This window comes from Procambarus clarkii, chromosome 88, assembly GCF_040958095.1.
Source record: "Procambarus clarkii isolate CNS0578487 chromosome 88, FALCON_Pclarkii_2.0, whole genome shotgun sequence".
NCBI lineage: Eukaryota > Metazoa > Arthropoda > Malacostraca > Decapoda > Cambaridae > Procambarus > Procambarus clarkii.
This window is the reverse complement of record NC_091237.1, coordinates 19,907,011-19,921,069: the sequence shown is the minus strand read 5'-3', so window position 1 is coordinate 19,921,069 and position 14,059 is coordinate 19,907,011. Positions and strand designations below refer to the sequence as shown.

The 14,059-nt window shown below is 48.5% G+C and overlaps 1 protein-coding gene across 1 annotated transcript in view; it reads left to right on the top strand.

The window, feature by feature from the left end:
* Positions 1 to 14,059, top strand: part of gus (splA/ryanodine receptor domain and SOCS box containing gustavus) — a 194,972-nt gene that overhangs the window by 11,714 nt on the left and 169,199 nt on the right. The gene's annotated exons all lie outside the window — the stretch shown is intronic.

Below are 14,059 nucleotides of genomic sequence, written 5' to 3'. Positions count from 1 at the left end.
GTCAAGTGTGGTAGCATGGTTTGTATAGGTCAAGTGTGGTAGCATGGTTTGTATAGGTCAAGTGTGGTAGCATGGTTTGTATAGGTCAAGTGTGGTAGCATGGTTTGTATAGGTCAAGTGTGGTAGCATGGTTTGTATAGGTCAAGTGTGGTAGCATGGTTTGTATAGGTCAAGTGTGGTAGCATGGTTTGTATAGGTCAAGTGTGGTAGCATGGTTTGTATAGGTCAAGTGTGGTAGCATGGTTTGTATAGGTCAAGTGTGGTAGCATGGTTTGTATAGGTCAATGATGGTATTTGATGATTGTGGTTGATTCTTTTTGGTAGTCAAATGTTGTTAATAAGATTGACCAGTTAGAGGTGAATGTGAGGTGGATGAGTTGATGATACTGTTGTAGTTGGGTGGGTTGAGATGGGGTTGAGGGGTTGGGGTAGTGTGTGTGTGTGTGTGATAAGAGTGGAAGGTGTATTGATCCACCACCACTACCACGCCGCCACCATCTAAACCCTCACCACCATCACTATCATCATTGTAAGCTGCTGCTACTAACAACACTATATTTCACCTTCCAGCCCTCATTGCCCTGCCTGCTTGCCTGCCTGCTTGCCTCCTTTCTACCCAGCCTGGCTGCCTACCTTAGTTCAACCCTGACCGCCTGCATTCCTTCTACCCTGGCTGCCTGCTTGTCTGCTTGCTACAGTGACTGCTTGCCTGCCTTCTACAGTGACTGCCTGCTTGCCTTCTACCGTGCCTGCCTGCTTTTCTACCCTGCCTGCCTGCTTGCCTTCTACCGTGCCTGCCTGCTTGCCTTCTACCGTGCCTGCCTGCTTGTCTTCTACCCTGCCTGCCTGCTTGTCTTCTACCCTGCCTGCCTGCTTGCCTTCTACCGTGCCTGCCTGCTTGCCTTCTACCCTGCCTGCCTGCTTGCCTTCTACCCTGCCTGCCTGCTTGCCTTCTACCGTGCCTGCCTGCTTGCCTTCTACCGTGCCTGCCTGCTTCCCTTCTACCGTGCCTGCCTGCTTGCCTTCTACCGTGCCTGCCTGCTTGCCTTCTACCCTGCCTGCCTGCTTGCCTTCTACCGTGCCTGCCTGCTTGTCTTCTACCCTGCCTGCCTGCTTGCCTTCTACCGTGCCTGCCTGCTTGCCTTCTACCGTGCCTGCCTGCTTGTCTTCTACCGTGCCTGCCTGCTTGTCTTCTACCCTGCCTGCCTGCTTGCCTTCTACCGTGCCTGCCTGCTTGTCTTCTACCCTGCCTGCCTGCCTGCTTGTCTTCTACCCTGCCTGCCTGCTTGTCTTCTACCCTGCCTGCCTGCTTGTCTTCTACCCTGCCTGCCTGCTTGTCTTCTACCCTGCCTGCTTGTCTTCTACCCTGCCTGCCTGCTTGTCTTCTACCCTGCCTGCCTGCCTGCTTGTCTTCTACCCTGCCTGCCTGCCTGCTTGTCTTCTACCCTGCCTGCCTGCCTGCTTGTCTTCTACCCTGCCTGCCTGCTTGTCTTCTACCCTGCCTGCCTGCCTGCCTGCTTGTCTTCTACCCTGCCTGCCTGCCTGCTTGTCTTCTACCCTGCCTGCCTGCTTGTCTTCTACCCTGCCTGCCTGCTTGTCTTCTACCCTGCCTGCCTGCTTGTCTTCTACCCTGCCTGCCTGCCTGCTTGTCTTCTACCCTGCCTGCCTGCCTGCCTGCTTGTCTTCTACCCTGCCTGCCTGCCTGCTTGTCTTCTACCCTGCCTGCCTGCCTGCCTGCTTGTCTTCTACCCTGCCTGCCTGCTTGTCTTCTACCCTGCCTGCCTGCCTGCCTGCTTGTCTTCTACCCTGCCTGCCTGCTTGTCTTCTACCCTGCCTGCCTGCTTGTCTTCTACCCTGCCTGCCTGCCTGCTTGTCTTCTACCCTGCCTGCCTGCCTGCTTGTCTTCTACCCTGCCTGCCTGCTTGTCTTCTACCCTGCCTGCCTGCCTGCTTGTCTTCTACCCTGCCTGCCTGCTTGTCTTCTACCCTGCCTGCCTGCTTGCCTTCTACCGTGCCTGCCAGCCAGTTGGTGGAGGAAGGGAGTCACACCCCCGTACTTACACCTCGGGGTACTGGAGCAACACTGCCATAAGCGCCAGGTCTCTGGTGGTGCTTCTCAACCTACCGTCGGCTGGTGTCAAGGCTTGTGTGTGACACTATTGGGTGTCAACTCAATATTTGGATCCCTGTGTTTGAGGCTACTATTGTATTCCCAGATATTTACTACTCTTGATACTTGGCCGTTGTTTATAACATCAGTGTTACAAAATGTGAAGAGCAGAGGTGCCAAAGGTACAATCAGAGAACACTGTATAAACATCAGAGGTCTCTGGTTCTTCAACGTCCTCCCAGCGAGCATCAGAAATATTGCCGGAACAACCGTGGACATCTTCAAGAGGAAACTAGATTTATTCGTCCAAGGAGTGCCGGACCAACCAGGCTGTGGTGGGTATGTGGGCCTGCGGGCCGCTCCAAGCAACAGCCTGGTGGACCAAACTCTCACAAGTCAAGCCTGGCCTCGGGCCGGGCTTGGGGAGTAGAACTCCCAGAGCCCCATCAACCAGGTATCATTCAGCGAGCCATCTTTCACATCTGTTCCTTATGCAGATGAGGAGTCACGATAACGTGGCTGGAATATGTTGGCCAAACCATATACTAGAAAGTGAAGGGACGACGACGTTTCGGTCCGGCCTGGACCATTCTCAAGTCGATTGTGAATGGTCACAATCAAGTCATAATCGACTTGAGAATGGTCCAGGACGGACCGAAACGTCGTCGTCCCTTCACTTTCTAGTGTGTGGTTTGGTCAACATCTGTTCCTTGTTAATGTACTGTCCGTTTCAAATTGTTGTGCTCTGCCATTTCAATATCCCTGAGTATTGTGTATGTAGTAATCATTTCTCCCCTTTTTTTCCCTTGATTTGTAGTTTAGTTCATTTCGTCTTTCCTCGTAGTTCATGTGTCCCAGCACTAGGACTAGTCACCTCGTAGTTCATGTGTCTCAGCACTAGGACTAGTCACCTCGTAGTTCATGTGTCTCAGCACTAGGACTAGTCACCTCGTAGTTCATGTGTCTCAGCACTAGGACTAGTCACCTCGTAGTTCATGTGTCTCAGCACTAGGACTAGTCACCTCGTAGTTCATGTGTCCCAGCACTAGGACTAGTCACCTCGTAGTTCATGTGTCTCAGCACTAGGACTAGTCACCTCGTAGTTCATGTGTCCCAGCACTAGGACTAGTCACCTCGTAGTTCATGTGTCCCAGCACTAGGACTAGTCACCTCGTAGTTCATGTGTCCCAGCACTAGGACTAGTCACCTCGTAGTTCATGTGTCTCAGCACTAGGACTAGTCAAGGCCTTGGATAAATTGTACTAATCCTTGTTGTTTTATTGGGTATAAATAGGATAAGTTAAGGGTTAGGAAAGACCTGGGTAAATACTAGTTCGGTAACAGGGTTGTTGATTTGTGGAACCAATTACCGCGTAACGTGGTGGAGGTGGGGTCCCTCGATTGTTTCAAGCGCGGGTTGGACATGTATATGAGTGGGATTGGGTGGTTATAGATAGGAGCTGCCTCGTATGGGCCAATAGGCCTTCTGCAGTTACCTTTATTCTTATGTTCTTGCCCTACTTTACCCTACTCAGTCTGACGGCTGTCTTACTCCCACACTTTGTCATCTCTTAGAAAGTTTATCATCCATCTGTACACGATATTAATTTAGCTTTCATTTTATGGACTGTTATTCCATCTTATCTTGAGGTTATCGTGAGATGATATCGGGGCTTTTTAGTGTCCCCGCGGCCCGGTCCTCGACCAGGCCTCCACCCCCAGGAGGCAGCCCGTGACAGCTGACTAACACCCAGGTACCTATTTTACTGCTAGGTAACAGGGGCATAGGGTGAAAGAAACTCTGCCCATTGTTTCTCGCCGGCGCCTGGGATCGAACCCAGGACCACAAGTCCCGCGTGCTGTCCGCTCGGCCGACCGGCTCCCCATGGTCACATTTATCGAATACCTTTAGAAAATTTGTGTGAATAGCGTGGAGGACACTAAAGCCCCGAAATCATCTCAAGATAACCTCAAGAAGATAGCGTCTGCATTTTGGTTTGCTAGTAATGTTTCTAATTTTGTTGTAATGATCAGGTAGTTGTGAAAGTCATGATGTCTAAGTCTAAAACAGTGTTGGCCTGCATTGTTATAGCTCATTCTTCTCCATAAAAGTGTTTTATCTTGTTGGCAGCGTTAGTGTCTTGGCCTAATTATTTTGGTCAGTGCTTCCTTTGTGGAGTAGGCCTATATCCACAGTTTATAGGATCTGTGGGTTGTCAGCTGTCTCTTATCACATATTACAGTAAATCGAGTGAACGGGCCGATGGTATTTTGATTTAATAAAGAATGAATTACAAAAATCTACCCCCTGGGGGCCGAGGGAATTGGCATATTGTTCTCTCTGTGAGCGCATATGGGGTTGTAATATGTGGGTGGAGTTCGTGGAAAAGTTGTGTGTACTCGTCCAGTAACCTGTACTCGCCCAGTAACCTGTACTCGCCCAGTAACCTGTACTCGCCCAGTAACCTGTACTCGTCCAGTAACCTGTACTCGCCCAGTAACCTGTACTCGCCCAGTAACCTGTACTCGCCCAGTAACCTGTACTCGCCCAGTAACCTGTACTCGCCCAGTAACCTGTACTCGCCCTGTACTCGTCCAGTAACCTGTACTCGCCCAGTAACCTGTACTCGCCCAGTAACCTGTACTCGTCCAGTAACCTGTACTCGTCCAGTAACCTGTACTCGCCCAGTAACCTGTACTCGCCCTGTACTCGTCCAGTAACCTGTACTCGTCTAGTAACCTGTACTCGCCCAGTAACCTGTACTCGCCCAGTAACCTGTACTCGTCCAGTAACCTGTACTCGCCCAGTAACCTGTACTCGCCCAGTAACCTGTACTCGTCCAGTATCCTGTACTCACCCAGTAACCTGTACTCGCCCAGTAACCTGTACTCGTCCAGTAACCTGTACTCGTCCAGTAACCTGTACTCGCCCAGTAACCTGTACTCGCCCAGTAACCTGTACTCGCCCAGTAACCTGTACTCGTCCAGTAACCTGTACTCGCCCAGTAACCTGTACTCGCCCAGTAACCTGTACTCGTCCAGTAACCTGTACTCGTCCAGTAACCTGTACTCGCCCAGTAACCTGTACTCGCCCAGTAACCTGTACTCGTCCAGTAACCTGTACTCGTCCAGTAACCTGTACTCGCCCAGTAACCTGTACTCGCCCAGTAACCTGTACTCGTCCAGTAACCTGTACTCGTCCAGTAACCTGTACTCGCCCAGTAACCTGTACTCGCCCAGTAACCTGTACTCGTCCAGTAACCTGTACTCGTCCAGTAACCTGTACTCGCCCAGTAACCTGTACTCGCCCAGTAACCTGTACTCGTCCAGTAACCTGTACTCGTCCAGTAACCTGTACTCGCCCAGTAACCTGTACTCGCTCAGTAACCTGTACTCGTCCAGTAACCTGTACTCGCCCAGTAACCTGTACTCGCCCAGTAACCTGTACTTGTCCACTAACCTGTACTCGCCCAGTAACCTGTACTCGTCCAGTAACCTGTACTGACCTGTGTGTTCCATCTTGATTGTGTTCATTACAGTGCTACTCTCGGATTCACACTCTTGTAGGAGTACTCTCATTTCCTTTTTTATCTTGGGTGTATGGTACCAGCTGTTATCAGGGGTCTGCCTATTCCTGCACAGATAGGGTTGGAGACGGGGGAGAGAGAGAGAGGGGGGGAGGGGTTGTGTGCGAGTGCGTGAGCGCGCTTGTGTACTAGTGCTTGTGTGCGTTCGTACATATAGCATGGCTCTCCCACCAGTGGGCGGCCTGGGGCTGCGCCCCCCCCAACCTTCCCCAGCACTATTGATTAGACATACTGGGGGGGGGAGGGGAAGCAGTTGCAGTGTGCGCAGTGGGGGGGGGGAGGGGTGGGTTTTGTTTTGTACTTTATCCAGGATTTTGTTTTCTTAAACTTTGACATCATTACAAATTATAATCCAACTTTTCTGTTATTTAAGAGACGAAATTGATGTCATTGATTGGGAGAGTGCGTGAGGGAGGAGGCCACGCATTCACGCATGCGTAGTGGACACACACACACACACACACACACACACACACACACACACACACACACACACACACACACACACACACACACACACCCGTTGGTGCCTAACGCTGTTACCTGCTGGGAAAGTGGGGGAGGCTACGTTACTAGGTTACTCTACTTTTGACGCTGTTGTTGCTTTAGATTCAGCTACTGTGAACAACATTTTCTAAGCAGCCAGGGAGTATGGTGAGCCTCACCTGGTACAGGAGATGTGCAGTGATACTCTTGACTCGCTCCTGTGCTAATAGGGACGCCTCTCTCCCTCCCTCCACCACTACTCTCTGGCTTACACTCTCCGCTAGGAAGGAAGAAATGTTCGAAATTTGACATCAAAGACGGAATTATGAGGCTGTCTTAAAACTACTAATTACATCGCTACGGCTAGAAAGGCTGCTGCTCTTGCTGCTGCTGCTCTTGCTGCTGCTGCTCCTCCTCCTCCTCCTGCTGATGATGCTGATGCTGCTCCTCCAGCTGCTGCTGCTCCTGCTGCTGCTGATGATGCTGATCCTGCTCCTCCAGCTGCTGCTGCTCTTGCTGCTCCTCCTCCTGCTCCTGCTGCTGCGCCTGCTAGGAGCAGGACCCCCAACAGTTCCGTCCACTACTCCTGCCTCTAACACCTTATCACAGCCCGATGTGTTGTAAACTTAATGTGAGGCTTTAATTTGCATGAATAGTTTTAAAATACCCATCCAGCGCTTCTGTGGGGATTGTGTTGCATTTTCACCTACATGTTGATTGTTAGTTTATTCCCGTGTCCTGCAACCTGGCCACCAGACACGGAGACTCCCACTTGTTATTCGTCTACTTCCCTCCAGTTTCACACATTAGTTTCAGTGTGTAAGTTTGTCTGTTATCTCGCAACACCTAGTTCACCTAGTTGTGCTTGCGGGGGTTGAGCTTTAGCGCTTTGGTCCCGCCTCTCGACCGTCAATCAACAGGTGTACAGGTTCCTGAGCCTATTGGGTTCTTATCATATCTACACTTGAAACTGTGTATGGAGTCAGCCTCCACCACATCACTGCCTAATGCATTCCATTTGTCAACCACTCTGACACTAAAATAGTTCTTTCTAACATCTCTGTGGCTCATTTGGGCACTCTGTCTCTCGCAACACGTGTGGATCGCTGTGTCATGTAATATAAACTCCACAACACGTGAAACACCGCACAAACTCGCACAGGAATGTAAGATACGCCTTAACAATCTTCACATTACTGTAAGACGTTCTTAAGAACTGGGTCCTGTGTACTTTTGATTCATTAATGCACCTCCATCGGGACGGTGGCGGGGGTGAGATGAGAAGGTTGATGATTGATAAAGATTAAGCCACCCAAGAGGTGGCACGGGCATGAATAGCCCGTAAAGATGAGAAGTTCAGTGATGGCAAGATGTAAAGGTGTAGGGTGAGGTGAGCCAAGGGAGGAAGAGGGTGAGGTGGGGATCGTGGACAAGGAAGGGTGGAAGCAAGACTGTTATGAAGGTAAAGGGGAGCTGGTTAGGGACGGCACCACTCCCGTGCCAGGTAAGTCCACTACGGGCTCACCATAGCCCGTGCTACTTGGAACCTGTTCCGAGTAGCTGAATCTATAACAACAACAACAATGGCGAGGGAAGAAGCAAGGTATATGGTAGAAGATGGCAGGAACTGGATGATAAAGAAGAATAATGGATGTGGCGGATGCTACTTGTCGATATATTGGGTGTAGTTATGAAGGCGGCAAGTGGCTTGAGGTTGGCCAACACTCCCCACTTAAGTGGATCAAGCGACACAAGTGGGGAAGAAAAAGTGTTGTTCTGGGGCGAGGAAGAACACACGAGAACAAAAGATGACTGCCTGACGGTCCGCCCCATTGTGAGACGTCGTGTCAGGTCAACCCAGAAGCCCTTGATGGAAGACAAATCTCTGCAGGAACAAATCCATAAGGGCCGTGACGAGGATTCGAACCTGCGTCCGGGAGCATCCGGATCTCTGTGTGTGACTGTAGGAAGTTCAAGGTTTACGGACCTCAACTAGTGGCCTTCACCTTAATGTTTGGACTAGCCCTTAACCGCAACATTTAAACTTAACCTATAACCCTTTGTACCTCAAGTTCTAGCCTAGTTCTAGTTCTCTTCGAGTCTCAAGCTTTTGCCTGAAGCCTTTGAGCTCGAGCCTTTGGCTGAAGCCTTTGAGCTCGAGCCTTTGGCTGAAGCCTTTGAGCTCGAGCCTTTGGCTGAAGCCTTTTGGGCTCGAGCCTTTGGCTGAAGCCTTTTGGGCTCGAGCCTTTGGCTGAAGCCTTTTGGGCTCGAGCCTTTGGCTGAAGCCTTTGAGCTCGAGCCTTTGAGCTCGAGCCTTTGGCTGAAGCCTTTGGGCTCGAGCCTTTGGCTGAAGCCTTTGAGCTCGAGCCTTTGGCTGAAGCCTTTGAGCTCGAGCCTTTGGCTGAAGCCTTTGAGCTCGAGCCTTTGGCTAAAGCCTTTGAGCTCGAGCCTTTGGCTGAAGCCTTTGGGCTCGAGCCTTTGGCTGAAGCCTTTTGAGCTCGAGCCTTTAGCTGAAGCCTTTAAGATCGAGCTTTAGCCTGAAGCCTTTGGGCTCGAGCTTTGCCCAAAACCTTTTGACCAGACTGTTAGACGCTGCAGGTTGGTCGATCAGGTTAGGTAATGCTACACTCTCGAGGCCGGAAAATTGAAGTGTTGAAACCGCGTGGAAGCTGCTACCGTGATGTTGAGAATTACGAAGACGAGAGTCTTTAATATGCAGGTAACGCGCTCACTGTAAGTTCCTAACCAGTGGAAACCTTGTATGCAAATTAAGTCTCCCGGCCTCTTGGTTCCTGTACATGGTTGTCTTGAATCAGTATATGGGATGTATAGGAGAGATGATATGGGATGTATAGGAGAGATGATATGCGTATATGGGATGTATAGGAGAGATGATATGCGTATATGGGATGTATAGGAGAGAGGAAAGTATAAGTGTGTTTGGATATATGTAGTGGTTTAACATGCTCGGTTACTGGCTTACCTTACCTTGAGGTTACCTTGAGGTGCTTCCGGGGCTTAGCGTCCCAGCGGCCCGGTCGTCGACTAGGCCTCCTGGTTGCTGGACTGATCAACCAGGCTGTTGGACGCGGCTGCTTGCAGCCTGACGTATGAGTCACAGCCTGATTGATCAGGTATCCTTTCGAGCTGCTTATCCAAGCACCTTATCCAAGCTGGCAGGGACAATTTCCCAACCCATCCACTGTTTAGAGAGTACTTTTTGTAACTGTGGACCATCGTTCATATTATAACGTAATAGTGAAATTTGGCGTTATTCGCTGTATAGAGCCAGGGAAAAATTAAGCTAAAGTTTAATATTCTTAGGCCCTAGTACATATATATATATGTACTATATTAGGCCTCGGAGTGTATTAGGCCAAGGATAGTTAGGTAAGCTTTTATTAGCAACATAAACACAAGACCTTTTCCGGTCTGTCCAAATGTAATAGTACCAAATTCTACTTTCTAACTTTCCTTTACGTCAATATATATATATATATATATATATATATATATATATATATATATATATATATATATATATATATATATATATATATATATATAATATAATATACACCGGTGCACAAGGTTACTATAAGTATAGTGACAGTGATACTATAGATACTATTTACTTAGTGATACTATTTAGATAGTATTTAGTAACAGTATAGTGTCTAAACAGGAGGATGGGCTGGACCTTCCACGTATGGCTGGGAGAGGAATGTTTTGTGTGTAGTGGCAGGACAGGAAGGGTGCTGGGGCGTCCAGAGGGCTTCACTTCCGGCCATTGTGAATTTACGGCTTATTTAACACTTTGGATGGTTGGGGGGGGCGGGGGGAGGAGTCGGGGGAGGTGAGAGACTGGGACCTGGGGCCAGATTCACGAAGTAGTTACGCAAGCACTTACGAACATGTACATCTTTCCTCAATTTTTGACGGCTTTGGTTACATTTATTAAACAGTTTACAAGCATGAAAACTTGCCAATCAACTGTTGTTATTGTTATAAACAGCCTCCTGGTGCTTCGGAGCTCATTAACTGTTTAATAATTGTAAACAAAGCCGCCAAAGATTGAGAAAAGATGTAAAGGTTCGTAAGTGCTTGCGTAACTGCTTCGTGAATCTGGCCCCAGGACATGGCGGCTGTCCAGGCGACGGCCAGGCCTAATTATAGTCGTAATTTGTCAACTAAAAAAATGGGAACTAATACAAGAAGTCAGTGTGATGTGCTGGCTATTTGGGAGCAGTGCTACACATTGTGTATATGCTCAGCTTTGTATGCTTTCTCTCTTATCTCCAGTTATTATCTGTAGCGTTATCTATGCATGGAATGTCTCTTGACCAGACCACACACTAGAAGGTGAAGGGACGACGACGTTTCTGTCCGTCCTGGACCATTCTCAATCGACTTGAGAATGGTCCAGGACGGACCGAAACGTCGTCGTCCCTTCACCTTCTAGTGTGTAGTCTGGTCAACATACTTTAGCCACGTTATTGTGACTCATCGCCTGCATATCTTGAGGTTATCTTGAGATGATTTCGGGGCTTTAGTGTCCCCGCGGCCCGGTCCTCGACCAGGCCTCCACCCCCAGGAAGCAGTCCGTGACAGCTGACTAACACCCAGGTACCTATTTTACTGCTAGGTAACAGGGGCATAGGGTGAAAGAAACTCTGCCCATTGTTTCTCGCCGGCGCCCGGGATCGAACCCGGGACCACAGGATCACACGTCCAGCGTGCTGTCCGCTCGACCGACCGCCTCCTGCATATGGAATGTCTGCCCAAAGTGGGTGGTCAGAGGGTTGGGACTAGTTTCGTCCAACTATCCAAGATGATATATAGCGGTGGGATGTCATAGTTCAGACAGGTCGGCCCCAGTCTCACCATTTGCGAAATATCGGCAGCTATAGAAACCCCCCACCGATTATTTTCAGGAAGCTTGAAATCAGGAATGTCTTTTCTGTTGACTTTCTACTAATTTCTCAGGTCTTCATACAAAATTTTCTGATGGATGAAGGGAAGGGCGTGGAAGAAGATGAGGGGGAGATAGTGAGAGAGAGAGGGAAATGGGGATAAGATAGAAAGAGGCCATCTAGTGAAATATATATTATAGTATATATAATATATATATATTTCAGTTGCATATTGTCCTGGGGACCATTCAGGCTTGTTCGCATATATATATATATAATATATATATTTTAAGAGCATTTATTTATACCGGCATCGTTCTATTTGCTGTCATAAAGACCAATGTTAACTTTTTTCGGTCACTCACGTGATTAACTCACATTGTTATATTTATTGTCAGAGTTGTAAAAATGTATATTTCTTGCTTCAGAGTGTGTAGAGTCCCCCCTAAATATCTAGCTGTTTTAAGCACCAGCTGCTTTTGTGGGTGTAAACGCAAGCTGGTCCAATAAAGAATTATTTGAATGATTTAGGTATACATTCATATATAATTTATATATTTAAAGTATATAAATTGTAATTAATGTACTTGCGGACAAATTCAAAGTTAAACACCGATGCTTCAAAGCGCGCGCGATGTTAAATCTATGGCAATTTAAATTTAAATTTTGCCCCGAGGGGCGAGTTTATTGGGCAGCGTCTATGGCAATATATTGCCTGCTGCTACGGGAGACATCTCCCGTCACGCAGGGTGCAGTCGCACCTCCACAGATCTCCAGTATCAGCTCTTGATACTGGTAATGGCTCAAAAGGGCCACCACTTACGGGCTATTCATGCCCGTGCCACCTCTTGGGTGGCTTAATCTTTATCAATCAATCTGCCTGCTACTGCCTGCTGCCCTATGATTTATGCCTGGTGGGAGGAAGCCTTGAGTGCAGGCTGTACCACACGACCTGTGGGGCACCAGCTGCGTAGTGTTCCCACAGGCCATGTCTGCCCCCGGGGGACCCGTCTCCACCTTTCATGTCTGATAACGCTATCTTCCTGCCCTCACGAATTTACATAATCTATAGACATAACTATTGACTAATGATGACAACATTTAATATTAAGGGCAACAGAAGAATGCTATCTAAATCTTACACGGATCCTCACTTGATATCATGACCAAAAACACTATAACATGACGAAAGATTGCAAGTTCACCGGTAATTCTCAGAGAGCATTTACAGTGAAGTGTGAGTTTTTTTTCTGTCAGTAGAAGTGAATAAGGTCTGCAGTTCTGGGGGAATAATGACCTGAAAATATTTATCATTCAACATATATTTTCTCCCTCGATGATTGTGTCAACATAAGTGAAGGGCACAGCATGTTTGACACATTTGTAGAGTGTGGTTGATGTGGTTGGTGGTGGAGGCCCAGGTTGTGGCGCCTGGCACACGTCATCTCCTCCGTGGCCCTGTGCCGAGTCAGCTGGCACTGGGGCTGGGGGGGGGGGGTAGTAGTGGCAGTCTACTTTGGTCTAATGACGTGTGTGTGTGTGTGTGGGGCCAGGAGTAACTTTCTAACTACTACTTTCTAAGTAGTAGTTCTCTTCAACCACTACTATAGTTGCTAGGCCTCTTCAACCCCCTGGTGCCCGACCCCCCCCCCTCACAGGAAGATAGGCATCTGGTCATGTGAGAGAGTACTGCTCAAAATGCTATGCGTACTAGTGGCTGTAGGTATTGTATGTACTGCCTCTATCTTTAAATCAAACAGAATGTTTGTACTGTAACCCTGCAACTATGTATGTAATTTTCCTAAATAAATTATTATTATTATAGTATGATAGCGCCAGGCTCCCATATGGCAGGAGCCTCAGGTGCGTGTAATTACCTAAGTGTAGTTACAGGATGAGAGCTACGCTCGTGGTGTCCCGTCTTCCCAGCACTCTTTGTCATATAACGCTTTGAAACTACTGACGGTCTTGGCCTCCACCACCTTCTCACCTAACTTGTTCCAACCGTCTACCACTCTGTTTGCGAAAGTGAATTTTCTTATATTTGTTCGGCATCTGTGTTTAGCTAGTTTATATCTATGACCTCTTGTTCTTAAAGTTCCAGGTCTCAGGAAATCTTCCCTATCGATTTTATCAATTCCTGTTAATATTTTGTACGTTGTGATCATATCACCTCTTTTTCTTCTTCTAGTTTTGGCATATTTAATGCCTCTAACCTCTCCTCGTATCTCTTGCCCTTCAGTTCTGGGAGTCACTTAGTAGCATGTCTTTGCACCTTTTCCAGTTTGTTGATGTGCTTCTTAAGATATGGGCACCACACAACCGCTGCATATTCTAGCTTTGGCCAGTGTGGTGTGTACCACTGTCCTTGCTATACCCACACAATATGGGTGTGATATGTAAGGCGCGCCGCACATAACTCCCCCACCCACCCATCCATCCACCCCCGTCAACTTTTTGTTTGTGGGGTGTCTTTGGTGTCGTTGAGGTGGTGCATATGGTGTGTGGTGTAGGCGCCAGGTTGTTGTTGTGGTGGTGGTGGTGTAGGCGCCAGGTTGTTGTTGTTGTGGTGGTGTAGGCGCCAGGTTGTTGTTGTGGTGGTGGTGTAGGCGCCAGGTTGTTGTTGTGGTGGTGTAGGCGCCAGGTTGTTGTTGTGGTGGTGTAGGCGCCAGGTTGTTGTTGTGGTGGTGGTGTAGGCGCCAGGTTGTTGTTGTGGTGGTGGTGTAGGAGCCAGGTTGTTGTTGTTGTGGTGGTGGTGGTGGAGCCTCTGGCTGAGATGTGATGGTATTGATTTTATTCCTTCAGCTCATGGCCAAAATGTTGCCATATATTTTTTTTTGGGGGGGGGGCGGGGGTGGGGGTGGTGGTATTTTGTTATGGGGATGAATTTTTGTACGTGTGTTGTGGAGGTGTGTGTGTGGTGTGGGTGTTGGGGAGTAGTGTGAGGATGAGAGGGTATGGAGG